General features: G+C 37.4%; 1 pseudogene; it reads right to left on the bottom strand.

Moving 5' to 3' along the window:
- Positions 1-23513, bottom strand: part of LOC141498678 (small ribosomal subunit protein uS14-like) — a 65093-nt pseudogene extending 41580 nt beyond the window's left edge.
- Positions 23514-27371: the final 3858 nt, after the last annotated feature.

Genomic DNA, 27371 nt, shown 5'->3' with positions numbered 1-27371 from the left:
GTGAACACGTGATATCTGGTTCTATTACTTTGTTATTTACCTTGTCTCATGTTTTGATCAAATATTTCGTTGGATTTCCGTATTCTAAGCATGTCTTGCAATAGAGTGACCATCTTGTGGGAGCTCAGGAGCTATGAATTTAAATAGCTCATTACCCTCAAACAGCACCTCAAATTAGGGAAATAGTGAGGAGTCCCAGAGCCATGGAGAGCTAAGTTCTACTATATACATCTATTTCTTTTTAGGTCTGAAAATCTGTTTTCATATTTTTTTCTTTCTCAAGGGCATATATTTATACTCTCATACATTTCTCTGTAAAGAAATCAAAACTAGCACACAAAAAACATCCCGCAATTTCATTCTAATTGTTGATATTGGTGACTTAGCCCTGGCATTATGAAGATTTAAAAACCATATTGAGTATAGTATCTCTCTTCACAAGAATAACAAGTTTTTCTGAATTATGTTTGATCTCAGGGGTTTGTTGTATGTATTTAATATAGTTGACTCCATCAGAACTCTGACCAAACCAGCTACTGGCAAGAGAAAACCTATTCCATAAGGTATGAAAAAGGACTCACCAAATACAAGAATCTGTTTTGACAAAGATGCAAGGTCACTATCTATGTCAATTGGAGATGGGTCTTCAGCATGAGCCATCATTGAGTGTTGCCCTTTAAAAATATCCAGCATTTGCACACCTGGGTCCTATCCAGGTCTGTGAAATGTTGCTACTTTATAAACTCAACCTTGTAGTAGAGGATGATGGCCTGATGTGTTGGAAAGTAGATGACAGAGTAACAAAGTTAAAATTAACACAATAGGACTAAATGAAACAGGTGTTTGGCAATTGGACTAAGGAAACAAAGGCTTAATATGCCATTTATGTCAAAATTTATATTTATGAGTATCTACTGTACAGATAATTTTATTCACTCAAACAATTAAAATGACTCTTAAAAAATGAGAATCTTTCTAAGGGAAGGTTCCATCACGTTTATATATGTATAACATACACATGTGTATCTGTATGCATATATGTGTATAGAGAGGATACATTTATATACATATATATTTCATATAAATTAATTTGAGGTGGAATAAATATGTCTTCAAAGAAAAGCATTATCAGGGGGCAGAACCAAGATGTCAGAGTAAAAGCAGGGAGGTTCGCCTGGATTCTTCCCCAAACCCCTCCTTAGAAACCTTTAAATAGGGGCAGCTGGGTGGCACAATGAATAGAGCACTGGCCCTGGAGTCAGGAGTACCTGAGTTCAAATCCAGTCTTAGACACTTAATTATTACCTAGCTGTGTGGCCTTGGGCAAGCCACTTAACACTATTTGCCTTGCAAAAACCTAAGAAAAAATTTAAAAACCCTTTAAATATTTACTCTAAACAAATTCTAGAATGGCAGAACCATTAAAAGGTGAAGCAAAACAATTATCCAGCCCCCAAAAAGCATTATCAGGGAGGGAAAGTCAAGATGACAGAGTAAGAGTCACTATTTTTTCCTGACTCACTCTAGATACCTCATCCACAATAATCTAGAAAATGTACCAAACCCATTTTCTGTCCCTGAAAAATAAGAGTATGACATTTTTCCAACCCAGAGAAGATGACAAGGATAGACAGGTCTATGGGACACTGGGGTGGGTGATGGCCTAGAGTATAGATCAATGACAGCTGATACAGTGATAGCAAGGATAGCAGCAGTGAGGACTATTCTGATACCCCATGATGGTAAAATGACTGTAACTTAACACAACATCCCCTCACTCAAATCCAATTCACATGCTTGTCATGGCATCACCTCCATGATGTCATAGTCTTCTTGGAGAGCAAAGAACAAACATCACATCACATGTATTGGTATGTATCTATTTCTATAGCTGTTGCCTGTTGCCCTCCTCCACACACCCCATTCTAATCTTTGTTCAGTGAGAGTAATAATGACCTTTGATTGTTTGAGCTGGGTTTTGGGTGGTTTGACTTTTTTCCTGCATTTTATTCTTTTCATCCATTGAAGTTCTTAGATTACTTATCTTAACTCTCACTGTCACAGAGTGTTAGCCCTAGAGCAAGAATACATCTCTCCTTTAGGGATTTAGAAATATTCATGAAGGGTTGGAAGGGGATGTGATTCTCTAAATTCTCCAATACTGTTGGCTTAATCTAATCAATGGAAATGACATTAAAGAAGTAATTACCTTGTGCTTTGCTGCTGCACTCTGAGGATCTTGGGACCTTTCATTTTCTCTTGCAACTGAAACCTTTGTGTATTCATTCCTCCATTAGAATGTCAGTTCCTTGAGCAGGGGCTACCTTAGATTTCCTTTTATATCTCCAGAGCCAAACTCAGTGCTTTATACATTGTAAGCACTTAATAAATGTTTCATTCATTCATTCATTCATTCATTCATTCCTTCATTCATTCCCGATATGATTTCTACTTCCCCAAGATTGTCAGTTGAGAAATTTTAGACAGCCAGTCTTAAGTAGTTTCTTTAGGAAGGAGTATTTATTAAGGTAGTACAATGGCAACACTAATGGGTTGGATGAGGTGTTCCAATGCCGAATATACATTTGCTGAAAAGACTATTATATGGAGAACCCACACAGGGCAGCAGAAAAAGCAATACAAGGATACTTTCAAGGGTTTCCTTAAGAAGTTTGGAATTGATTGAGCAACATGGGAGAACTGGCACAGGACCTCCCAGTATGGCATGCCCTCAGTTAAGGTGCTGTGTTCTGCAAGCAAAATAGAATTGAAGCAGCTCAATAGAAATGCAAAATGCACAAATTTAGAAAATCCACCCTCAATGTTCACATGCCGTATTTGTGCCCCACCTGTGGTAAAGCATTTGGAGTTTGTATTTGTCTCATCATTCACGGTGGAACACACTGTAATTTGACTCTAACATAGTGATGTCATTTTGGTCCACTTTGACAACGGAGGGTAACAACCAGCTAACAAATAATAAGCATATTTGTTATAAAATTCTTCCCTTATCCTGGCCCTCTTCAAGGTCTCATTCTTTCACAAGTGAATATACATGTATGTATAAGATTATAGTTGTGTATGTATACGTAGCTCACATCACATGGCACCTTCAGATTTAATTAATAGACATTTGACTTGAATTCTATTGTTTTTTAGTGTCATCTTCATTTATTAAAGCAATTGCAACACAATGACAGTAAGTTTACATATAAAATAAGAGTTACATTATTTTCAAAACTAGTCAGGAAAATTAACGTTCCCTTTAAAAAAAAATCATGTTTTTTTTTTCTTTTTCCTTTTGTAAGTACCTAGTCATGTGCCCTTGGGTTTGGGTATTGCTCTTTTAATGATGTTCCCATTCCCTATTATTCTGTTTGAGAATTTAGCCATCACTGACAGCATAGTTAGCACTCCTGATTGGACTGCAGCAGTGTGGCAGCAGAGGTCTTGTATCCAAAATGTCACATCCCAGTAGTCTACCACAGTTAAGAATCTGCTAATAAACATCTGTTTATAGGTTCCATTTAGAAGTTCCTAGTAGGATGTATTTATTTGGCTTTCTGCTTTCTATAATGAGCTCCACTATCATATCCTGCTCAGAAATAGTATATCTTCATATTGCTATATATTTTGTGCTCCTGACAAATTGAGCTGCTTCTGTTTTTGATACATATTAGAAGAATGACTGAAGTGGTAGTTAGAAGATTTGGATTCTAGCTATTAACTTGAATAAGAGGAAAGGAGAGGAAAGAACTCCTTCAGAAATTCATTTATGAAAGGGCTAATATCTACCAACATTTTTTTCACAACATGCGGTTGGCCCAGGCTTCTCTTCCTTCCTTTCTGTGACAAAGATTTGCTTTCCCTAAAAGGAGAACACAGAACCTAATTGACTTTCCTGATATAGATCCCTAGTTATCTAACTAAGCACATAAAAAAATCTCAATCGCATAGAGTTTATAATATGAGTCTCTCATACTTGATGAATCCTTGAGATCATGTCAGTTGTCATACCCTACCCTTATGATCTGTTGATCAGATTGTTCCATTGGCCAGGGAGCTCTTCCACTAAAAATGATGATAATTGCCTCTCCATCCTTGTTGCATATCTGTTCTATTTTAAGACAAAGTAAAATTCTACTTTTCATTAACAGTGCATTTACTTTTTAGTGCATCCTTTCATACCCAAATCAAAACCAAACTAACCTTGTGCTGGCATTCAGCCCAGCTCTAACATTGGTCTTCTTAAGAAGTTAAGTCTCCCTGGATGAAAGAAAATGTACTAAATTTAGTAATAGATTTTTAAAACTCATTTGTCTTAAACATCTGAGCCCTACCAAAGAGATCTGGTTATAATTTCTCTTTCTACTTTACTTTCTCAGATCAATTGAATGGAATGTCCTTGCTTTTGATGTCTCTACTTTAATCAAACCAGTTTTTAACATGAAAATGAGGATCATTTGTGGGCTTAGCTTTGATCCTAATATTTCGCTGAAGTTGGCTCTTATGTTGACGTTTTGTTGATTCTCTTGGGTTTTCTAAATAAGCCATCATATAGTCCCCAAATAAAGCTATTTTAACCTCAAAAATATCTCCACTCTCTCACAGTGTGAATCAAATAGGCTGGATGGTCCATGACCAAAAGGACAGCTTTTAATATAAAAATTAGCTTGTGCAAACTTAGACATCCTCAAAGATGCCCAGCAAGTAGAGTGATAGTCGACATTTTCCATGATATTATGATTAATACACTACTTTCTCAATGATGAATAGCTATTAAGAGTTTATAATTAGTTTCATAATTTCTGGAATAAGTGTGATTTGATTTTGAAATTATGCTAATAAAAATAATAATGATAATAACAACAACAATAATGATAGCTTATTATATAGGGAAGTCCAAAAATTCTTAGTGCAGTTTTTAGTTATTAAGGCAAAAAGCTTTGGGGACATTCTGTATAGCACTTTATAGTCTAGTATAGTAGAGTAGAGTGTAGTATATACTATAGTATAGTATAGTATAGTATTTTAAAGCTTTCACAGCACTTTATAGACATTGTTTATATATTCTCATGAGAATTCTGTGAGGTAAAGATGGCAGATATTATTATACCATTTTATAGATAAGGAAATTGAGACCCAGAGAAGTTAACTTATTCAGCAAGTCAGTTGACATCTTTCAACCTTGGTTTCCTCATCTGTAAAATGGAGATAATAATAACACCTGCCTGAAAGGGTTTTTGTAAGGACCAGAATGTGAGAATATATATAAAGTGCTTTGTAATGAAGTACAATATCAATGTTTGTGAAATTCCTGTATAGAAAAGGGTCCCTGACATCCTTCTGAGCCCAGAGAAATTCCTTAGAAATATAACTTTTGCTAGGCGCCTTTGGGTCTGAAAATAGTCTGATAGGACCCAAGGGGTCATGCATATACCATAAAATTGTCTAAAGATTTACAAAGCACCCTTGTTAGCCTAATTGTCTTGCTGTATCTGTTAAATTCTAGGACTGCCTCCTCCTTCCCAAGATGTGGCTGGAACCATAAGGTAGTAAATTCCTGACTCCCTCCATTTCAGAAAATATGTTCAATCATTACACAAAAACCCTGATCCCTTCTCACCCCTATCTATATGGAACCCTATGTATACATATGTATATGTCAAGATAATATATCTAACTGTTGTCTTTGCTTTTTTTGTATCTTGCGTGCTCTCAGTACTGCCCCCCCCAACACTATAAAAACCCTATCCCTTGAATACTTAGGTACTGTCTGATTTGGGTACTCAATCCCCAGACAGTCTCTGGGAATAAAGATCTCCAACCTTATCAAATTCTGGTCTCTGTCTTGCTCTTTGGGTACAACAGTAAACCTTAAACTACAACACAAATGCTATATTACTACTACTACTACTACTACTACTACTACTACTACTACTACTATTATTATTATAATTATAATTATTATAATTATTATTATTATTATTTGGAGTATTCTTAAGGTCATATCAAGGGTGGTATTTGAATCCAAGTCTTTCCTAAATCTAAGTTCTAGCACCTCTTTCACTAGGTATTCCCATCTTCAAATTCAGCTCATCAATTAATTTCAAGTCTGTTTTCCTTTTTTTAAAAAATAAAACTTATTAAAGAGTTCACAATTACAACATAAATGCATTTTTTATTTTCTAGATAGAAACACATTTCTCTAACAGATCATTTTCTGCTTCAAATAGAAATGGACCTGATGTAATCATGATGACTAAGAGGCTGTGCTCCCAGGAAGCAGTTGAACCCAGTGTTCTCTCTACTAGACCAAGAGAGGTCTTGACTTCTCTGCTGAGTCAGTTTGTTTAGCAACTGTTGTGAACCTGAGGAAGATGACCCTTTTATTGGTGGGTGTGCAGTCTGTACATTGCTTCAGGTGTATACTATCAACAGAACCATTGGGAAGGAAACAAGTGTTCATTTATTCATTAGACTGGGATAATGTTTGCCTTGCAGCTGATACTGAGCCTCTTTCCCCACAGATATGTCATAACCTATCTGTCATGTCTTCAGTCAGATGCACTCAAGAAGAGAATGAACATGATAAAATGAAAATGCTCAAGTCTGTTAGATGAACTCTAAATTACCAAGCCTCGGATTCTTGGTTTCTTGAACAAGGATAATACCTGATCCTCCATAACAGAAACTTGGTTGAGATATACAACAGTAATCCCATACATTTGCATAGGACCTTTAAGCTTGAAGGTATTTTCACTTTCTGAAGGGAAAGAGTTTTGGATTTGCAATTAGGGAATATTTCTGGCCTAGTTTATCATCCCTCTTGAACCATGCTTTTCATCTGTAAAATAAGGGAATTGTATTCTCTGGTTTCCAAGAGTCCTTCTAGGACTAATAATCTGTGATCTTATCACTTTCTTTGAATCTCATTACAGTCCTTTGAGGTAGGGAATTGTATAAGTCTCATTAACCCCATTTCATAGATAAGTAAAGTAAATTATTGTTATTAACAGCAACAATAATGGCTAGCACTTGTATAGCACTTTAAAGTTTTCAAAGTATTTAAAAATATTTTCTAATTTGATCTTCACAGCAACCATATGAATTTGGTGCTTTTATTATTACCATTTTATGGATGAGGAAACTGAAGGAGACCGAAGTTAAGTGACTTACTCAGGATCACACTGAAGCTGGACTCCATTTCAGATTTTCCTGACTCCATGCCCAACATTCTCTTTGTTGTACCATCTGACTGCACCTACAAGTACACACCTAATGTAAAAGGCAGGATAGCATATTGCTAGGGAGCTGTTGGCTTGCAAGCCTGGGAATACCACAATTTCTGAAGAGTCATAGTTTTGAATGGAAAGATCCTTTGTGAGTACAATAGATTACAGTATATTTCCAAGGATTACTTTCATTCATGGAGTGTAATAAGGATTATCAGTGAAGGAAGATAGGTTGCCAGTCATGTGGCAAAGGAAAAGGATGATGCTTTATGAATTTCAAGGAAAGAGAGTTCATTTGCAACATTTCTAGGGGAAGGAAGAGGAAGGGATTGCAGGATGAAGGCAGAAGGATCAAGGAAGGCAGGCAGGTTTCATGAAGCAAGTAGTGTGGGAGTAAGCCTTTTAGCCTGCAAGAAACAGGCAGTGATACCACAAAGGAATGGCAAATATGTCTATGTAATTTTGTATTTCCTAGTTCGGATTTATACTTCAGTGTTTCAAGTGTGAAATACAAAATTACAGAGATGGCATTGGGTAATTTTTTCAAGCATGTAGTTCCTCCTAAAGATATACTTATATGTATGTTTATGTGTCTATATATGTATGTATATTTATATACATATATGTAAACTTACTGCAGAATTCCATGAGTTTGGGTCTTCAAAATAACAATTAAATTAAATATATGCTATTTGAACAAAAAGGCAAAGAAGAAGTTAAACCAAATTGCTTCTATGACACCAATATGGTGCTGGTACTTAAATCAGGAAGAGCCAAAACACAAAACAGAATAGTGTAGACCAATAGTGAATATTGATGTAAAATTTTTAAATAAAATATGAGCAAAGAGAAAAGGAGTACCTTATCAATTATGTTGAAGACTTCCACAAAAGGAAAATATTTCTCCCTCCAAGCTATCAGTATACCCAGTGACCCTTGATACAATGTGATTTGTTATTAGAGGACAACAATATATACATACATACATACACACACACACACACACACACACATATATATATGTACACACACATATATATATATATATGTTTATATATATACTATACCATATTGATTTCTAATCTATTTATCCCTCCGTGACTTTACTGTAGGAGTAAGACATAAAAGACATCTCCAACATGAATTATTTTTCTCTTTTCTGAATTAAAATCAATTTTCTTTAGAGGAAAAGAAGTTTCTTTATTGGAAGTCAAACAATACTTTTAGATTTTTAAATTATTTTAGGTAGAATTTTTACATCTAATTTTATTTTAAATGCCTAATAACTTAACAAAATGAAATTTATAATTTCCTCCATTTATTCTCAGAAATAATAATCATTCATGAGTGTGAAGAATGTGGGAGTGTTTGGTTTCTACAAGAATGTAAAGGGAGATTACATTACAAAGACTGGGGTCTGCCTATGTGGGTGCCTATGGGTAGGTCTGTGAGGTAAGACAAAAGAATTGACCCCATCCTGATCAAAACCTGAGATTAGATCAGGTCTGCCCCATTTAGTTCTGAGTGGAGGTTACTGTTTACTCCCCTGTGCTCATTAGTATAATGTGCAGGGTAGGGAATGTATCAATTAGATTGTGACACTGGCTAATGATTGGCATGAAAGGGGCGGAAAAAGCATTTCAAACTGCACATAAGGCCCAGTATTGCCGTGATTCGGGGCCTCCTTCCTTAAGAGAGGTTGTTAAGATTTCTTAATAAAAGCTATTTTAATCACTTTGGACTAAGTATTTAAAATGATGGGCCACTGATTACAATGAGATCCATGGTTATAGAAAGATACAGAATAGGGAGATATTTACATATGTATTTGTTGTTGTCTTTCAGGTGTTTCCATGTGTCTGATTCTTCATGGTCCCATTTGGAATTTTCTTTGCCTGAGATATACATATGTGTGTGTGTGTGTGTAGGTATACATATATATATATATGTACATATATAAATAAAATATTAAAATTAAAATAATTACATTGACATGTTTTGGCATTCCTTACTGTTTTACACACACACACACACACACACACACACACACACACAAAGTTAGAAAGGTAGAGCTCTAACAAAGACCAAGTGTTTTTTTTTAAAAAAAAAAAATTAATTTAGCGCAATGTGGTTAAGTGGCTTGCCCAAGGCCACACAGCTAGGTAATTATTAAGTGTCTGAGGCTGGATTTGAACTCAGGTCCTCCTGACTCTGCTGGTGCTCTATCCACTGTACCACCTAGTCGCCCCCAAGACCAAGTTTTTAAAAATCAATTTATCAAATTCTATCTCTGAAACTAGAAGAGACTTTAGGGATTTTTCACTTCAATCTGGACCACATTTTATAAAGGAGGACAATAAATCCCAGAAATGTGTTATGTGACTTGTCTAAGGTCTTACAGCTAGCAAATAACAGGGTCAGGAATGGAATCCAGATTATCAGAAGGAGAACAAAAGGGGTGGCTAGGTGGCGAAGTGGATAGAGCACCAGCCTTGGAGTCAGGAGTACCTGGGTTCAAATCCAACCTTAGACACTTAATAATTACCTAGTCGTGTGGCCTTGGGCAAGCCACTTAATCCCATTGCCTTGAAAAAAAATCTTAAAAAAAAGAATGAGAACAAAAACAGACAGGCAACAAGTGGTTCTCTCTCACAAGTAAGACTCACCAAGAAAAGTTCTAGTCTTTTTCAGCTTCAACTGATCCATACTTCCTGTCTCACCCATCCTCTCCCTATCAGTTGACATTTCTCAACCTAAGTGTATAGGTCCAGCTTCTAGAATGGGAATCCACATGTCCCTAGAGACAAAGGTCACCAGAGATAAGCATGTGTTCTTGCTCATTAAATGGATTGGTTGACTCAGCAATGAACCCTGACCTAAACATCTGTGGAGCTAGAAGTGTATGGGAAACTTTCTGATAAGGAAGTCCACAGACTTCAAAGGATAAATATCAGAAATTTAAGCAAGTCATGCAGTGGAATTTCATCTGACTTGTCATGTCTGAGATAAGTCTTTTTAAAGAGTCTGGATATTCAATAATAAAGTTGAAATGGTTTTCATGACATGAAGTGTTGGTGGCTTTCTCTTCAATCCAGCTCTTGTCAATGTTTGGGAGCCCATTGGATCTATCATGGGCAATACCTAAGTATTTTATAAGCAAAGAAAAGAAATGGGAATTATTTTAAGTTATTGAACCACCATGTCACAAGGGACTTTTCACACAATTTTCTCTACACAACAAGCAAAAAAGCATTCAATTCATGCCATGAAAATTCATTTATAACCAATACCATCTTCTAAGATTTAGTCCCAGTTTCCAGGAGGTATCAGAATGTTAATTTTGATTTATGAGGTTTAACACTCTGCAGGACCTAAAACAAAGGTTTGCAGTGTAGAGAAACAAAATTTCCCCGAATCTATTGTCTGATACCAAAGAGAGTTAATCTAGAGAAGAATAATGAGGAAAACAATGCTAAGCAGGTTCTAATATCTTTCCTTATATGCGTATAAACAATATAACTCAAAAGTCTTTAGTGCAGTTTCAAGTGATTAAAATCAAAAACTTTACTAAGACTATGCAACATAATGTGACTTTTTTTCCCTTTCCACAGAATGTAAGATCCCTGGTACATCATAGGTATTTTATACATGCTTGGGAAGGACGACAGGAATTGAGAAGGGTTTGCTCTACTTGCTACATCTCACAGTGTGGTCACAAATTTTTTTTTAGGATTTTGCAAGGCAAACGGGGTTAAGTGGCTTGCCCAAGGCCACACAGCTAGGTAATTATTAAGTGTCTGAGACTGCATTTGAACCCAGGCACTCCTGACTCCAGGGCCAGTGCTTTATCCACCACGCCAACTACCTGCCCCAATGTGGTCACAAATTTACAGTTTTCTGACTCAGCTCAGCTCAAGAAGATGCCTTGGGAAAGAGTGCTAGTATCTACTGTGCCTTACTTTCTGGAATCTTGCTTATGGAGCTACCTGCAGTGAAACCACACGACTCCATCTTTATATCTTTAGGTCGTCTGGTAAGAACTGTCTTTTCCTGTTGTACTTGTCAAAGCCTCTTTCCATCATCCTCCATTCTCTACCTTTGCTTTAGTTTATAGTTAGACTGACTCCTTATCAAGGTCATCTCCTCTCCTTGGACCCTCAATATCATCCTTTACCATCTCCATCTGGTATTAGCCTCAGATCTAATTTTCAATTTTTTCATTCTTTCCTTATTGACAAACTCCTTTCCCACTTCTTACAAACATTATAAGACTTCCTCCAATTCATAAAAAACCCTTTAATTTGACTCTACTATCTCTTCAAGTTAACTTTTATGTCTCTTCCCTGTCCTTGCCAGTCCGAGAAAGCTGTCTACCCTCTGCTTCATTTTTGTATCTCCATCAAAACCCTAACTGGTGTAAAGGGAAGGGGCTTTAGCTCAGACATCTAAGAAAATGTTGAGCTTCTCCAGGTTGAAATGATTTCTAACCCAACTGCTTTTAGACTACTACTCTACGTTGCCACCACCCATTGAATGTCACTCTAATGCTACCTTCTCCTTGAGCTACATCTTTTTTTAAAGCTCACACACAGGGCAAGGGCAATATGTGGTTGTTTGTCCTTTATTCATGAAGAAGAAGGACATCAGGGAGGTGATGTCATGACAAACATATGAATTGGATTTGAGTGAGGGATGGCTGTATTAAGTCACCAGCCTCACATTTTCCTCCAGAGTCACCTGGGTCCAGTAGCCAGATAGGAATCAGGACAACTGTAGATTATTCTGGATGCAAAGCAGTGAGGGTTCAGTGACTTGCCCAAGGTCATACAACTAGTAACTGTCAAGTGTCTGAGCCTGGATTCAGACTCCCATCCTCCTAGATTCCAAGATCAGTGCTCTGTCAACTATGGCACCTAGCTGTCCATCATGAGCAATTCTTATTTTTTCTTAGTTACTTTTTTATTTTTTTAAATTTATTTTTATTAAAGATATTATTTGAGTTTTAAATTTTTTCCCCAATCTTGCTTCCCTCCCCCTCCCCCCCCACAGAAAGCACTCTGTCAGTCTTTACTTTGTTTCCATGTTGTACCTTGTTCCAAATTGGGTGTGATGAGAGAGAAATCATATCGTTAAAGAGAAGAGAAGTCTAAGAGGTAACAAGATCAGACAATAAGCTATCGGTTTTTTTCCTAAATTAAAGAGAATAGTCATTGCACTTTGTTCAAACTCCACAGCTCCTTATCTGGATACAGATGATACTCTCCTTTGCAGACAGCCCAAAATTGTTCTCGATTGTTGCACTGATGGAATGAGCAAGTCCTTCAAGGTTGAACATCACTCCCATGTTGCTGTTAGGGTGTACAGTGTTTTTCTGGTTCTGCTCATCTCACTCAGCATCAGTTCATGCAAATCCCTCCAGGTTTCCCTGAAATCCCGTCCCTCCTGGTTTCTAATAGAACAATAGTGTTCCATAACATACATATACCACAGTTTGCTAAGCCATTCCCCAGTTGAAGGACATTTACTGGATTTCCAATTCTTTGCCACCACAAACAGGGCTGCTATAAATATTTTTGTACAAGTAATGTTTTTACCCTTTTTCCTCATCTCTTCAGGGTATAGACTCAGTAGTGGTATTGCTGGGTCAAAGGGTATGCACATTTTTGTTGCCCTTTGGGCATAGTTCCAAATAGCTCTCCAGAAGGGTTGGATGAGTTCACAGCTTCACCAACAATGTAACAGTGTCCCAGATTTCCCACATCCCTTCCAACAATGATCATTATCCTTCCTGGTCATACTGGCCAATCTGAGAGGTGTGAGGTGATACCTCAGAGAAGCTTTAATTTGCATTTCTCTAATAATTAATGATTTAGAGTATTTTTTCATATGGCTATGGATTACTTTGATCTCCTCATCTGTAAATTGCCTTTGCATATCCTTTGACCATTTGTCAATTGGGGAATGGCTTTTTGTTTTAAAAATATGACTCAGTTCTCTGTATATTTTAGAAATGAGTCCTTTGTCAGAACCATTAGTTGTAAAGATTTTTTCCCAATTTACCACATTTCTTTTGATCTTGGTTACATTGCTTTTATCTGTGCAAAAGTTTTTTAATTTAATGTAATCGAAATCATCTAATTGGTTTTTGGTGATGTTCTCCAACTCTTCCTTAGTCATAAACTGTTCCCCTTTCCATAGATCTGACAGGTAGACTAATCTTTGATCTTCTAATTTGCTTATACTATTGTTTTTTATGTCTATGTCCTGTAACCATTTGGATCTTATCTTGGTAAAGGGTGTGAGGTGTTGGTCTAATCTAAGTTTCTTCCATACTAACTTCCAATTTTCCCAGCAATTTTTATCAAAGAGGGAGTTTTTATCCCAATGGCCAGACTCTTTGGGTTTATCAAACAGCAGATTACTATCATCATCTCCTGCTTTTACACCTAGTCTATTCCACTGGTCCACCAGTCTATTTCTTAGCCAATACCAAACAGTTTTCTTGACTGATGCTTTATAATATAATTTTAGATTGGGTAGGGCTAAGCCACCTTCTTTTGCACTTTTTTTCATTAAGCTCCTCGCAATTCTTGACTTTTTATTTCTCCATATGAATTTACTTACATTTTTTTCTAACTCGTTAAAGTATTTTTTTGGAATTTTGATTAGTAGGGCACTAAACAGATAGTTTAGTTTTGGTAGAATTGTCATTTTTATGTTATTAGCTCTACCTATCCATGAGCAGTTGATATTTGCCCAGTTATTTAAATCTGATTTAATTTGTGTGAGAAGTGTTTTATAATTGTTTTCAAAAAGATTCTGAGTCTGTCTTGGCAAATAGACTTCCAAATATTTTATATTGTCTGAGGTTACTTTGAATGGGATTTCTCTTTCTAGCTCTTCCTGTTGTTTCTTGCTAGACATACATAGAAAAGTTGAGGATTTATGAGGGTTTATTTTCCAACTCCTTCATTTGATTTTCAAAGTCTTTTTTGAGCTCTGTCATAGCCTGAACCCAATTTCTGTTTTGCTTGGAGTCTTTAGATGCAGGAGCTTGTACCTCCTCATCTTCAGACTGAGTATTTTGATCCTTCTTGGGCTCATGAGCAAAATATTTCTCAATGGTCTTCCTCTTATTTCTCTGCTTGCTCATTTTCCCAGCCTGAGCCTGGTTTTGGGGTGCTTCCTGAGCTTTTGGGACACTCCCACAAGGGTCTCAGTGTGTGAGGCTCTGTCCTCTCTCCTGGTCTGTGAATGACCATAAGCACCCCCCTCTGCCACAGGGCTGAGGTGGGGGGGGGGGCCTGCTGTTCTATGGGGGGGGGGCTAGACTTCGATCAGGATCTGAATGTGGTCAGAACCCCTGAGTCCTGTTCCAGAGGCAAAGGACAGAGCTCAGCAGTCTCTCTTCACTCCGAGGGTTTATTTTATAACCTGGAACTTTGCTAAAATTGCTAATTGCTTCCAGTAGTTTTTTAGATGATTTCTTGGGATTCTCTAGGTAGACCATCATGTCATCTGCAAAGAGTGTGAGTTTTGTCTCTTCCTTCCCAATTCTAATTCCCTCAATTTCCTTTTCTTCTCTAATTGCTGATGCTAATATTTCTAATACATTATTGAATAGTAGTGGTGATAATGGACACCTTTGTTTCATCCCTGATCTTATTGGGAATGCCTCTAGCCTCTCCCCATTGAGTATAATGCTTGTTGATGGTTTCAGATAGATACTGCTAATTATTTTAAGGAACAGTCCATTTATTCCTACACTCTCTATGTTTTTAATAGGAATGGATGCTGTATTTTGTCAAAAGCTTTTTCAGCATCTATTGATATGATCATATGATTTCTGATAGGTTTGTTATTGATATAATAGAGTATACTAACAGTTTTCCTAATATTGAACCAACCCTGCATTCCTGGAATAAATCCTACTTGATCATAATGTATTATCCTAGTGATGACTTGTTGTAATCATTTTGCCAAGATTTTATTTAGGATTTTTGCATCTATATTCATCAGGGAGATAGGTCTATAATTTTCTTTCTCTGTTTTAACTCTTCCTGGTTTAGGTAACAGTACCATATTGGTTTCATAGAAAGAGTTAGGCAGAGTTCCATCTTTCCCTATTTTTCCAAAGAGTTTATATAGGATTGGAACCAATTGTTCCTTAAATGTTTGGTAGAATTCAGTTGTGAATCCATCAGGCCCTGGAGATTTTTTTAGGGAGTTAAGTAATGGCTTGTTGAATTTCTTTTTCTGAGATAGGGTTGTTTAGGTATTTAATCTCTTCTTCATTTAACCTGGGCAATTTATATTTTTGTAAACATTCATCCATTTCACTTAGATTATCAAATTTATTGGCATAGAGTTGGGCAAAATAATTTCGAATTATTACTTTAATTTCCTCCTCATTGGTGGTGAGTTCACCTTTTTCATTTATGATACTAGCAATTTGGTTTTCTTCTTTCTTTTTTTTAATCAAATTGACCAGAGGTTTATCAATTTTATTGGTTTTTTCATAATACCAACTTTTGGCTTTATTTATTAATTCAAATTTTTTTGCTTTCAATTTTATTAATTTCTCCTTTAATTTTTAGAATTTCCAATTTGGTACTTAATTGGGGATTTTTGATTTGTTCTTTCTCTAATTTTTTTAGTTGCATGTTTAGTTCATTGATTTCCTCTTTCTCCAATTTATTCAGATAAGCATTTAGAGCTATAATGTATCCATGAGCAATTCTTTCTATCACATAAATATCCTCCTTTCTAACAACTGCATCCATGATCAGACTGTCCTCTGCCCTGCTATCACCTCCTCTATGCTGCCTAATTTACTTCCTTCACATTTTTATTATTCCAAATAAAAGGATCCTAATATTGACTTGTTAATTTCCTTTTTTAGGTTTTTTTGCAAGGCAATGGGGTTAAGTGGCTTGCCCATGGCCACACACAGCTAGGTAATTATTAAGTGTCTGAGGCCAGATTTGAAGTTAGGTCCTCCTGACTCTGGGGCCGGTGCTCTATCCAATGCACCACCTAGCTACCACGACTTGTTTATTTCTTGCACCCAAGCTACCTAGTTTCCAACCCCAGTTGGTTGAAAGAAACTTATCCTCCTACTTAGTCCTGCCCCTTCTCCATACTTTCCTATTTGTATTTGAGGTTATCACTTTCCTTTCATTCACTTTGGTTTCCAACCTCCTAGTCGTCTTTAACTCTTCAGTCTCCTTCATAGAAATCCATTGGTAACTCTTCTGTGTTCTATCTCCAGAACATTCTATGATTCCATTCTCTCAACTCATTTAGCCATAATGGAAGTCCTTATAAATTCTCACCTAGATACTTCCAATAGCCTTTGAATTAGTGTTTTCAATTCTAATCTTTCTCTCTCTCTCCAGGGCAGCTAGATAGTGTAGTGGGTAGAGCACCTGCTCTGAAGTTAGAACCTGAGATCAAATTCAACTTCAGATGCTTGATTCAAACTAGCTGTATGACCTTGGGCAAGTCACTTAACCCTGATTGTCTCACATGAAGAGCCATCTCCATTCATCTTGATTCCTATATGGCCACTGGACCCATATGGCTCTGGAGGAGAAAGTGAGGCTGGGGACTTAGCACAGCCCACCCCCCACTCAAATCCAATTCATGTCCTTGTTGTGATATGTCAAGGTGTCGTGGTCTTGTTTGAGAATGAAGGTCAAATTTTTGAATTCTCTCCAATCTATCCTCCCCAGAGAAGTCAAAATACAGGTTTAACTATATCAATCCCCTACTCAGGAATCCTTAGTAGATGCAATCTGGCTTGTGTTTACCTTTGAAGACTTATTTTATGTTTCTCAATTCATGCATTCTACATTTCCATCTGACTAGTTTTCTAGCTGTTTTCCAAACGTAACATTCCCCCTGCCTGTTCCCACCCTCCACCCCATGCCTTTGCACTGATTCTCATGTCTGGTTGGAATGCATTCCATTCTCACTTCTTAGACTGTTGGGATTTCTTCAAGAACACCAGGTGCCCTTCCCGATTCCCCTTATCACTAGTTCCCACTCTACCTCCTCAAATGATCTTATTTTTTTTTATATACCGTTTGTGGCACCTCCAGGAGAATGCAAGGTTCTTTTCTATTTTTGCCTTTTTATCTTCAATACCTGGAAATATACCTGGCACATGAATGTTTACTGATTTGAATTTATCTGGGATAGATGATCACATAACAAGAGTTATATCGACACAATGCAAATAATCTAGTTAAATAATAAAATAATCTGCGGTTCAAAAAGGGGAATTGGTCAGTGACTAAAAGAGCAGTATGGCCCCATGAAAAAGCACTGAGCTTTGAAGCCAAAATCCCTGGGTTTGAGTCTTGACTGTATTGGAGGATTGGACAAGAAGGACCCAGTCTTTAGGGTACTTCCAATAGGGTTTCTGTCCCATAATTAATACATATCATGACTTGATGATCCTGGTTCTGGAAATCAATGATATTATGGGAGGGTCCTTCTCTCCCCTCCTTCAGAATATATGCAGACTGTCTCTGTTTCCTATTGGCCTCCTGATTAATGACCAATAGCTGTGAGCTAACTGTGGAACTGGAATTGAGTATGCATACAAAGGGCCCCAACAGATAAAAGGGTCTCCTTTTCTTGCTTGGTGCTTCAGACAAGAATTATTGTAAGCATATGGTTGGGGAGAGGTAGTGGTGGAATTTGCAGCCACAAGAAGTTCAACAGAACCTTCTTTGAATAGAGCAGCTAAACCTGCAGCTAAGGTGAGGATCCATGATCCAGTCTAACAACCAGGAAACCATGTCTAACAAGAAGGGCCTGGTCCATGTGTTAGCAATGCTACAACCAGAGGTGACCTTCAAAAAAGGAATACTTTGTAGCAACACCTTAAAACATGAGCTGACTTTATCAGGAACCAAGCTGGTGTGGAGGAGAGACTGCCCCAGTTCAGAAGTTTGATGGTATATTTGTCTTTAATAATTTCTCCATACATTTCTTTTTAGTTTTTGCAAGGTAATGGGGTTAAATGACTTGCTCAAGATCACACAGCTATAAATATCAAATGTCTGAGGTCAAATTTGAACTCAGGTCCTCCTGACTCCAGGGTCAGTGCTCTATCTACTGTGCTTTGTAACTGCCCCCATAAATAGGTCTTAATGGGTCAATTGACTTTGAGGGTCTTTTAAATAATCAACTTGATATTGGAGATAAATCAACCTATCACATGATACTACAGAGAACATAGTAGATGGGGGCTTTTAAGCATTAGTTTTTTTTTTAGGTTTTTGCAAAGCAAATGGGGTTAAGTAGCTTGCCCAAGGCCACACAGCTAGGTAATTATGAAGTGTCTGAGGTCAGATTTGAACTCAGGTCCTCACCAGTGCTCTATTTACTGCACCACCTAGCCGCCCCCTAAGCACTAGTTTTTATAAAATCTCATACACCTTTAGGGTTGCCCCTAGAGTCCTCAAGAAAGTCTTAGCCTTGCTCTGGTGATCTTCTGATCAGAGTAGGCTTGAGAAAGTGAACCCAGAGCCTATGTGCTCTATCATTTACTAGTTAATTGATGGTGGAGAAGTCATATAAATTCTTTTTTTTTTACAAGGCAATGGGGTTAAGTGACTTACCCAAGGTCACACAGCTAACTGATTATTAAGTGTCTGAGGCTGGATTTGAATTCAGGTCCTCCTGACTCCAGGACTCTATCCATTAGGTCACCTAGCTGCCTCAAGTCACATAAACTGGATCATTTTCTTCATCTGTAAAATGGGGATAATAAGAGTTGTCCTTCTTACCTCACAGGATGGTTTTGAATATCAAATGTGACAATGTATGTAAACCAGTGTGGCATAATGGAATACATACAGAGGCAGGAGAGAGAAAGACCTGAGTTTAAATCACACAGCACGCCCTTTCTAATTGTATGATCATGAATAAGTCACTTTATCTCTCTGAACCTCAGTTTCGTCATCTATAAAATAAGGATAATAGTACCTATCTCCCAGGGTTGTGTTGACAATCAAATTGTTGCTGCTGGGATTTGGGGTAACCAGATAAGGATCGAAATTTGGGGTAACCAAGAAAGGAGGGTCACTGAAAGATGAATGAATTTGCTACTCTCTGAGATTTTGAAACTGTTCAGAATTTTATTATAAAGTAAAGCAAAGTAAATTGGTTAAAAAACTTTTCCTCCCAAAGGGTCAAGGAGCACTTTAAGACAGGGTGAATAACAAAAGACAAGGTTTGATTGCTTGGTGGACTGAGACAGAGAGAGGGAGATAAAGATAGATAGAGATAAAGACAGTCAGAGACCTAACTGGGCAAGAGAGAGGGGAAAGGGTGTGTGTTTGTGTGTTTGTGTGTGTGTGTGTGTGTGTGTGTGTGTGTGTGTGTGTGTGACAAAGAGAGACAGAGAGGAGAGAGAGAGAGAGAGAGAGAGAGAGAGAGAGAGAGAGAGAGAGAGAGAGAGACTGAGACAGAGAGAGAGACCGAGAGGGAGAGACAGAGAGATAAAAGCAGCTATGAGGCTTGGCTTAGTCAGGCCACAAGGCATAGTTGGACCACAAGGGCACAAGGCATAGTCAGACCACATGGCATGGGGGAGGCCCATGATGCTCCACGTGGCCTAAGAAAGAGAGTGAGGAAAAATCCATCCTGATGGATGGAAGTTAGAGTCAAAGAAGAAGAATCAGCAGCAGGAAGTGGTGAAGCTTCCTGTTAAATACCTTTCTGTAGTAGGTTGGACAAAGGGTGGTGCTTGGGGAGTGGTCTTACACCTTGGGCCAGTTATCTTCCAAGAACAAGCTGTACATTAATCCTTCCTCAAAGTTCAACATGTCATTTCTTTTCATGCCAGCATCTATGACCAAGGTTAATTGAAGGGAAAAATGGGAGATAGGATACAAACAACAGGGGTCAAGGGGAGACAGGATACAGTCACCAGGGGTCATTTTACATCTCAGGAGCAAAGAAACTTCCACAATAAACAAGATTCTAACAGCATTAAAGCTCATAATTCTCTCATAATTCTCTGCATCAAAATGAGATAATTTCCCTAAACTCTTTTGCAAACTTTCAAATTCTACCAAAGTATCAGCTTGGTTTATGATTTATGTACCACTTTGTAAATCTTAGATCACTCTAGAAATGCTAGTTATTCTATTTAGTGAGATATTAATTTTCTTAGCTAATAATTCCTAAATCATATTTGATTAATTATTTTTTTTTGCCAGTTCACTGCCTCCATTGCTTTAAAGCAAGTCGTTACAGATAATGGAGATTTCAGTACAAATGCACTTGTACTTGCTGTGCTAGCTATTACCTGGTGAATATCAATATTTGGAGAAAGCATGAGACCATAGACCACTATTTTGGGACAACTTTAGCCTAAATCTCTAAGATCTGCTAAACTCTGAGGGTGGCTCATCTGTCATGATAAAAAGGTTCCATTTCAACTTTACCAGTATCTGCCTTCTCTAACAGAAAATTGGAGAATAAATTTGCTGAGAATATAAAACAGGCAAGAGACTGTATAGGCTTCTTAAATAGGCCCCTCCTTTCAAATGGGCATCTAGCCTCCCTAAAATTAGAGACTTGAATTTAATAAGCTCAGTTCTCTTGCTGAAGGGGAGGGATGTTTCCTTTCCATCTCCTTCCTTTGCTGAAGTTTATCTCAGTAGGATCAGCATGAAGGTACCCCCATAGCCAACTTGAATGTCTTAATATACAAGGCTGACAGGAATCCTATAAGCTGCTAAGCCATTTGCCTTCTTTCACCAATGTGACTGGCTATGTTTCAGTCATCAGAACTATGTAGGAATGTTTTCAACTTAAATGTCATCTCCTTCTTCCAATAAGTCATGGTTTTCCTTCCTTGATTCTTACATGATATTTTGTTTGCACTTCTCATCTTTATCATTTGCTTATACATATTTATGTATATGTTTTTCAAACAATCAAAGCAACCATGGACTCATTATACGTAGACTTTTGCAGTAGATTCCAGGGGAGAGAGAAAGTTGAGATAAGACAAGAGTTGTAGCCCTCATGGAGGTTATAATCTAATAGAGGACTAATATATTTGTATAACTATAATGCACAATTATGCAGCAATAAGAGGGATACCTAATAAGTGAGATCTGAGTGCCATTACCACGGGGAAGGGTCCACAGGAAGAACTGTGCTTTAAAGGATGGTATGAATATTCAATAGGCAACTGGTGGTTCCCAGTCTGTGAGTAATCTATCCTGAAGTGATCCCTCCCCTCCACAAGTTATTCCCAGAATTATATCCCAATCATCTAAAAAATAGGAGACTTAATAAAGAATAGTTCTCCTATTTCTATATTACTCCTCAGTATTTTTGTCCATGACCTCCCTTAAATCCAAAATAAGGGCTTGACCTAGTCTGCCTGGAAACCTTCCTTCACTTCTCTTGACATTAGGATACCAGTGGAGATTTGACCAACCAGTCTTGTCTTCTTATCACATTTTCACCGGATCCCATCTTTTATTCATGTTCTGTTTTGTTTGTGGTTCAGTCATGTTTGATTCTCCTTTTGGAGTCTTCTTTGCAAAGATACTTTGAGTGGGTTGCCATTTCCTTCTCCAGCTCATTTTACAGATGAGGAAACAGGTAAGCAAGGATGAAGGAACTTGCCCAGGATCACAGGAAAGAGTCCGAGACCAGATTTGAGCTCTTCCTGACTCCCCCTGCCTTGGGGAACAGCTTGGTTAACTCAGTAGAAACAGTGCTGGCCTTGGAATTAGCAAGAAGTATCAAATAAGGCTTCAGATACTTCTGAGTCCTGTGACCCTGAGCAAATCATTTAACTCTGTTTACCTCAGTTTCCTTGTTTTGTTTTTGTTTTTGCAAGGCAATGGGGTTAAGTGGCTTGCCCAAGGTCACACAGTTAGGTAATTAAGTATCTGAGGCTGGATTTGAACTCAGGTCCTCCTGACTCCAGGGTCAATGCTCTATCCACTGCACCACCTAACTGCCCTACCTCAGTTTCCTTATGAGAGGGAGAGGAAAATGGAAATGGCAACCCACTCCAGAATTTGTGCTAAGAAAACCTCAAATGGGGTCACTACTGAAAAAAATAAAACAACCTAACAACTTCCAGGCCCAGCACTAGATCCCTTTAACACCGCCCCCCCCCCCAGGAGATAAGCACTATTATTATTTCTGTTTTTTCTACAGAGAAAAAATAGCAAATAGCCTAGGGTCACACAGCTAGTTAGTTTCAGAGGCAAGATTTAAATTCCTATCTTCTTATCATCAAGTCCAGGTTTTTAGCCACTGTAGCCACCTAGCTTCTTTGTGAAGCCCTTACAGGGCAAAAGGGTGATGGACTTTTGGATTGCTTAGTTGCTAAGAGCTCCCAGGCTAGCAGGTTTTCTGGTTTAGTATGAAGAGCAGTTAACCTGAGTAGGCTCTACTAGGTTTCTTTTGGTTTTTCTTTTTTTTTTTAGGTTTTTGCAAGGCAAATGGGATTAAGTGGCTTGCCCAAGGCCACACAGCTAGGTAATTATCAAGTGTCTGAGCCCGGATTTGAACCCAGGTAGGGCCGGTGCTTTATTCACTGCGCCACCTAGCCGCCCCACTTCCACTGCACCACCTAGTCGCCCCTCTACTAGGTTTCAAATGTGCTGCCCAACCCCCGAGGCTAGCTCCTTCTCATTTAAATGTGTGCTGAGGCCAGGCTGGAATAAAATGGGCTGGCAGGATCAGAGACCACACCCAACACCCCTCCCTTCAAAGTCTAGTGGAAAGTGAGGGCAGACCTAAGGCCCCAGCTGACATACTCCATTACACCTGTGTTTTCTCAAAGGAAGGGATCTGGGTTCAGCCTGGAAGTGGGAAATGAGAGCCGGGATGGCCTTCAAGGAACCTAGTAGAGAAAGGGAGGTGAGGATTAAGGACTTGACTACCGATGGGAAGGGAAATGTGAATTGGTGGTCTTTGACTCTGTTTCTCCTGGTGCAGTCTCCCTAGCCCAGGAGGAGCCCTGGTGGAAGGCATGTGGATTTCATCTACTTTTTTTTTCTTTTTTTTTCATTTATTTAAGGCATTGGGGTTAAGTGACTTGCCCAGGCTAACATAGCTAGGCAATTATTAAATGTTTGAAGTAGGCTCCTGACTCCAGGGCCAGTGCTCTAACCACTTTGCCACCTAGCTTACCCGGATTTCATCTACTTTGATGTGGATCTCATCTTCTGGTGCTGTCCTGTCTTCAGGTTTTCCTTTTTGGCTGGGAAGGTGGGATTGCATCTTTGACACCCTTCTTTGAATCTACTCAGCTACAGGTGCTCTTAAATACTTCTCTGAAACCGATTTCTGCTCCCAAGAAGAGAATAGAAGAAGGAGTTGTCTGTTTCTAAAAGAAAACTCTTCCATTCTCAGAGAACCATCCAGATGATTCTAGTAAGTTCATAATTTACCAAGGGAATACTTGATGAGTGGAAGAGAATATGTTGTATTGGTATTGGTCTAAATTTGTATTATTTTTTAAAAGGGTTCTTTTTCTCTATCTATTTTGTTTTAACATTAAATTTCCTATTATAGCTTTTCTCTCTTTCCCCTCTTCTCTCCACTAAACCATCTTTTATGACAAAGATGGACAGAGAGTTTAGCACAACTGACCAACACATACACTATGACTGTACATAATTTTCAACATCCATGGCTGCCTATCTCTGTACTGTAATTGCTTTTCTCAATCTTATTTAAGATGTGAGTTTGGTCTTTATATACAAATTTGAGTTCCTATTTTCCTTTCAATTTATATTATTTTTGAGTATTCTCTTTTTCTGATTCTGCCTGCTTTTTTCTGCATTAGTTCATGTAATCATTTCCTGCCTTAAATTCTTCTTGTTTGTTTCTTAATGCCTGTTAATGCTATTTTATATCCCTACACCAACATTTATTTAATTATTCCCTATTAGAAACTAGAGGTCCCAGGAGAGGGACCATCTACTTTATTTCTAGAGTTCTGCTATTATAAAAAGGACTGTTAAGAATGTTTTGATATATATTGGGATCCCTTTTTTCCCCATCTTTAAAATCCTTTAGATAGATGTCTATCAGTAGGATCAAAGGTTATTGAAATATTGTTTCATTTTTAGGATAAGCCCAACCTTTGCTTTGCAAGAAGATTAGACAAAATCATAGTTTCACTGACTTTTAGTTATTTAATCAAAAATAATTTATCTTGTGCTGTTTTTAGGCACTCTGCTCACTCTGGAAAAGCAAACAAAAGCAAAAATTAACCCCACCCTCAGGAATATTACTGTTAAAAGGGGAAGACAAACTTGAGAATAACTAGGTACATTCAAGCTACATAAGGAGTAGGTGAAAAATAATCTCGGAGGCAAAGGCATTTGCAGCTAGGGAGTAAGACTGGAAAAGTTTCCTATAGGAGATGGGTTACTTTCCTAACTCAAGGAAGCTAGGGCAAACTAAAGGCCAGGAAAAATGAATGACCTCCTAGCCCTCTCACAAAACACAGATAAGAGATGGTTGATATTGTGTGAAAAACAGTTAGTTGACTCTCTCAAAAGTACAGAGGGGAGTAATATGTAAGAATAGTGAAAAGGAAAAAGAAGTCAGGATGTGAAGAGCTTATATTTAAACTGGGGGTAACAAGAAACCACAAATGACTGATAAGTCAATGAAGAATGTTCTGGGAAAGGCTTAAGACTGGGAGACCAATTGGAAGGCTGTTTTTTTTAAGTTTAGATATGAGATGATGACCTTGAAATAGGGTGGTTGGCATCTTAGTGTAGAGAAGAAAATGAATATAAGAAATGGGGCAAAATTTGTCTACTGATTGGGTTTGTGAAGAATTCAAGGATGGAACATCAAGGTTCCAAGCATGGATGACTGGGTAGATTCTGGTGACCTCCCAACACTCTAGTTTGAGTTAGTTCGGATCATTTGTGTGAGGAGCTTCTGAAACTAGGGATGGGTATATACATTTGAGAATCATTTGTTAAGAAATTAGAAATTGAAGGGGCGTCTAGGTGTTGCAGTGGATGGAGCACGATCCTAGAGTCAGGATTCAGGAGTCAGGAGTACCAGAGTTCAGATTCGACCTCAGACACTTAATAATTACCCAGCTGTGTGGCCTTGGGCAAGCCATTTAATCCCACTGCCTTGCAAAAACCTAAAAAGATTAGAAATTGAATGCATGGGAGCTAATGAGATCTCAAAGTGAGGTTGAAGCATCAATTCTCAACCTAGTGTCTATGAAGCTTGAGGAGTAAAGTGGATAGATTTAAGGGGGTCCTTGAATTTGTTTGGGAAAAATGCAACTTTTATTTTGATTTTCTTTGTAATCCTATGCATTTTATTTTGTTTGTAAAAACATTCTGAGGAGCCCTTGGTCTTTCTCATTAGACTGAGCTTGAGAGCAAGGACTAATTTTGTGTCTTTTTTGGTGTCCTCAATACTTAGCATTGTTCCTAGCACAATCTGGGGGTTGAACCAATGGCTAGGTGGCTGACTGACGGAAGAGCTAGCATATTACACTGCTCTGATTTTCTTTTCTTAAAATAAATCCAAAATAGTATTGGTCACTAGTGTTTCATAGTAGAATTTAAGGTCCAGAAGAACTGCTCTTCCAGCATTCTGACAAATTGTGTGATTTGCATTTTAGGGTTTTAATGTAATTCTGGTTATTATTTTTCCTAATCTTGAACTCCTTGATTCCTTGGTATAAATACAGTTTAGCCAGTGAATACTTATTTGGGTCTATGAATCAGTTCCTTTTTCCAGGGTTTTATTTAACGTTTGTATATCAATCATTTGTAATCTTGATCTATTATTCTCCTCCTTTGCTTTATCGTTCCCTGGTTTTGGAAGTAGAATTGTGCATGGTATAATGTTTACTTTATCAATTTTTGAGAATAATTTATATAACAAAAGTATAAATTGATGATAGACTTTTTCTGGAAATTCATCGAGATCATGGTCTTTTTAAATTGGCATTTCCTCTATGGTTGTTTTCAATTTCATTTTTTGTTCTTAAATTGGTTAAAATGTTCAATTCAAGTTCTGGCAACTTAGACTTTTTATAATTTTGTGGGTAGTTTTTTCATTTCTTTTAAATTCTCAGTTTTGCCAGCATGTAATTATATAGCTTCTGATAAACCTTTTAAAATATTCTTGTGGTGATTTCACCTTCTTTTCTTCTTTTTCATCTTGCTAGTTTGATTTTTCTCCCTTTTGAAAAATACAGATTAGCTAAAGATTTATCAAAAGCTTAGTTCTTTTCCATAAACCACTTTTGTTATTTTTATCATTTCTAAAGTCTGCTTTCCTGTCTTACTCCATTAACTTTTAATATTTGTTCTTTTGTGTTTATTTTAAATTTGGATTTATTATTAAATTTTCCTTTACATTTTATTATTACTATTAAATTTTAAGTTAAATTGTGTCTGTTAACTTTTCTAGTATTAACTGTTACATCCTTATTCCATTCTCTTTTTCTCTCCTAATGTGGATTTTCAGAGAGACTTTTTTTCCTCTGAGGATTGTTATAGCTGCATTTCACATACTCGATATGTTGTCTTATTCTTATCATTTTTCTGTCACATAGTTGTTTTTATGTGTCTTTTGACCCACTCACTAAGGATGTCATTATTAAATCTCCATTCTTTTCTGAATCTTTTACTTGTCAGCAGTTACCCTAAAAAATAAATTATTTCCATTCTTTTTGGTTAAGCCTGAGAATACAAGAACTTGGTTCAGTGTTTTAGAGAATGCCTATTTTACTTTTCCAGTTCTGGTACTTACTATCTGTTTGACTTTGAGCATGACATTTTACTTCCCCTGGATTCTTGATTTTTAAATTTGTATAGTTGACCTCTGAAATCCCACCCAATTCTAGAGCTGTGAGCCATAGTTAAGGACAATACCCTTTGGGGACTGTATTTTGTAACATAATGTAAATGAAGTGTGTTTTGTAAATGCAAATATTTTGTAAATTCAAATATCACTCCACCTAATAGTGATGATATACAAAGGTTGCCTATTAGACAAAACCCCTACCTCCACATCTGAAGAGGAAATTCATCACTTCTTTTGAAATGTAGAATGAGCTTTTATGAGAAGGGTGCTTACTCTTTG

Source organism: Macrotis lagotis, chromosome X (genome assembly GCF_037893015.1).
Source record: "Macrotis lagotis isolate mMagLag1 chromosome X, bilby.v1.9.chrom.fasta, whole genome shotgun sequence".
NCBI lineage: Eukaryota > Metazoa > Chordata > Mammalia > Peramelemorphia > Peramelidae > Macrotis > Macrotis lagotis.
This window is presented reverse-complemented; position numbering and strand designations above follow the sequence as displayed.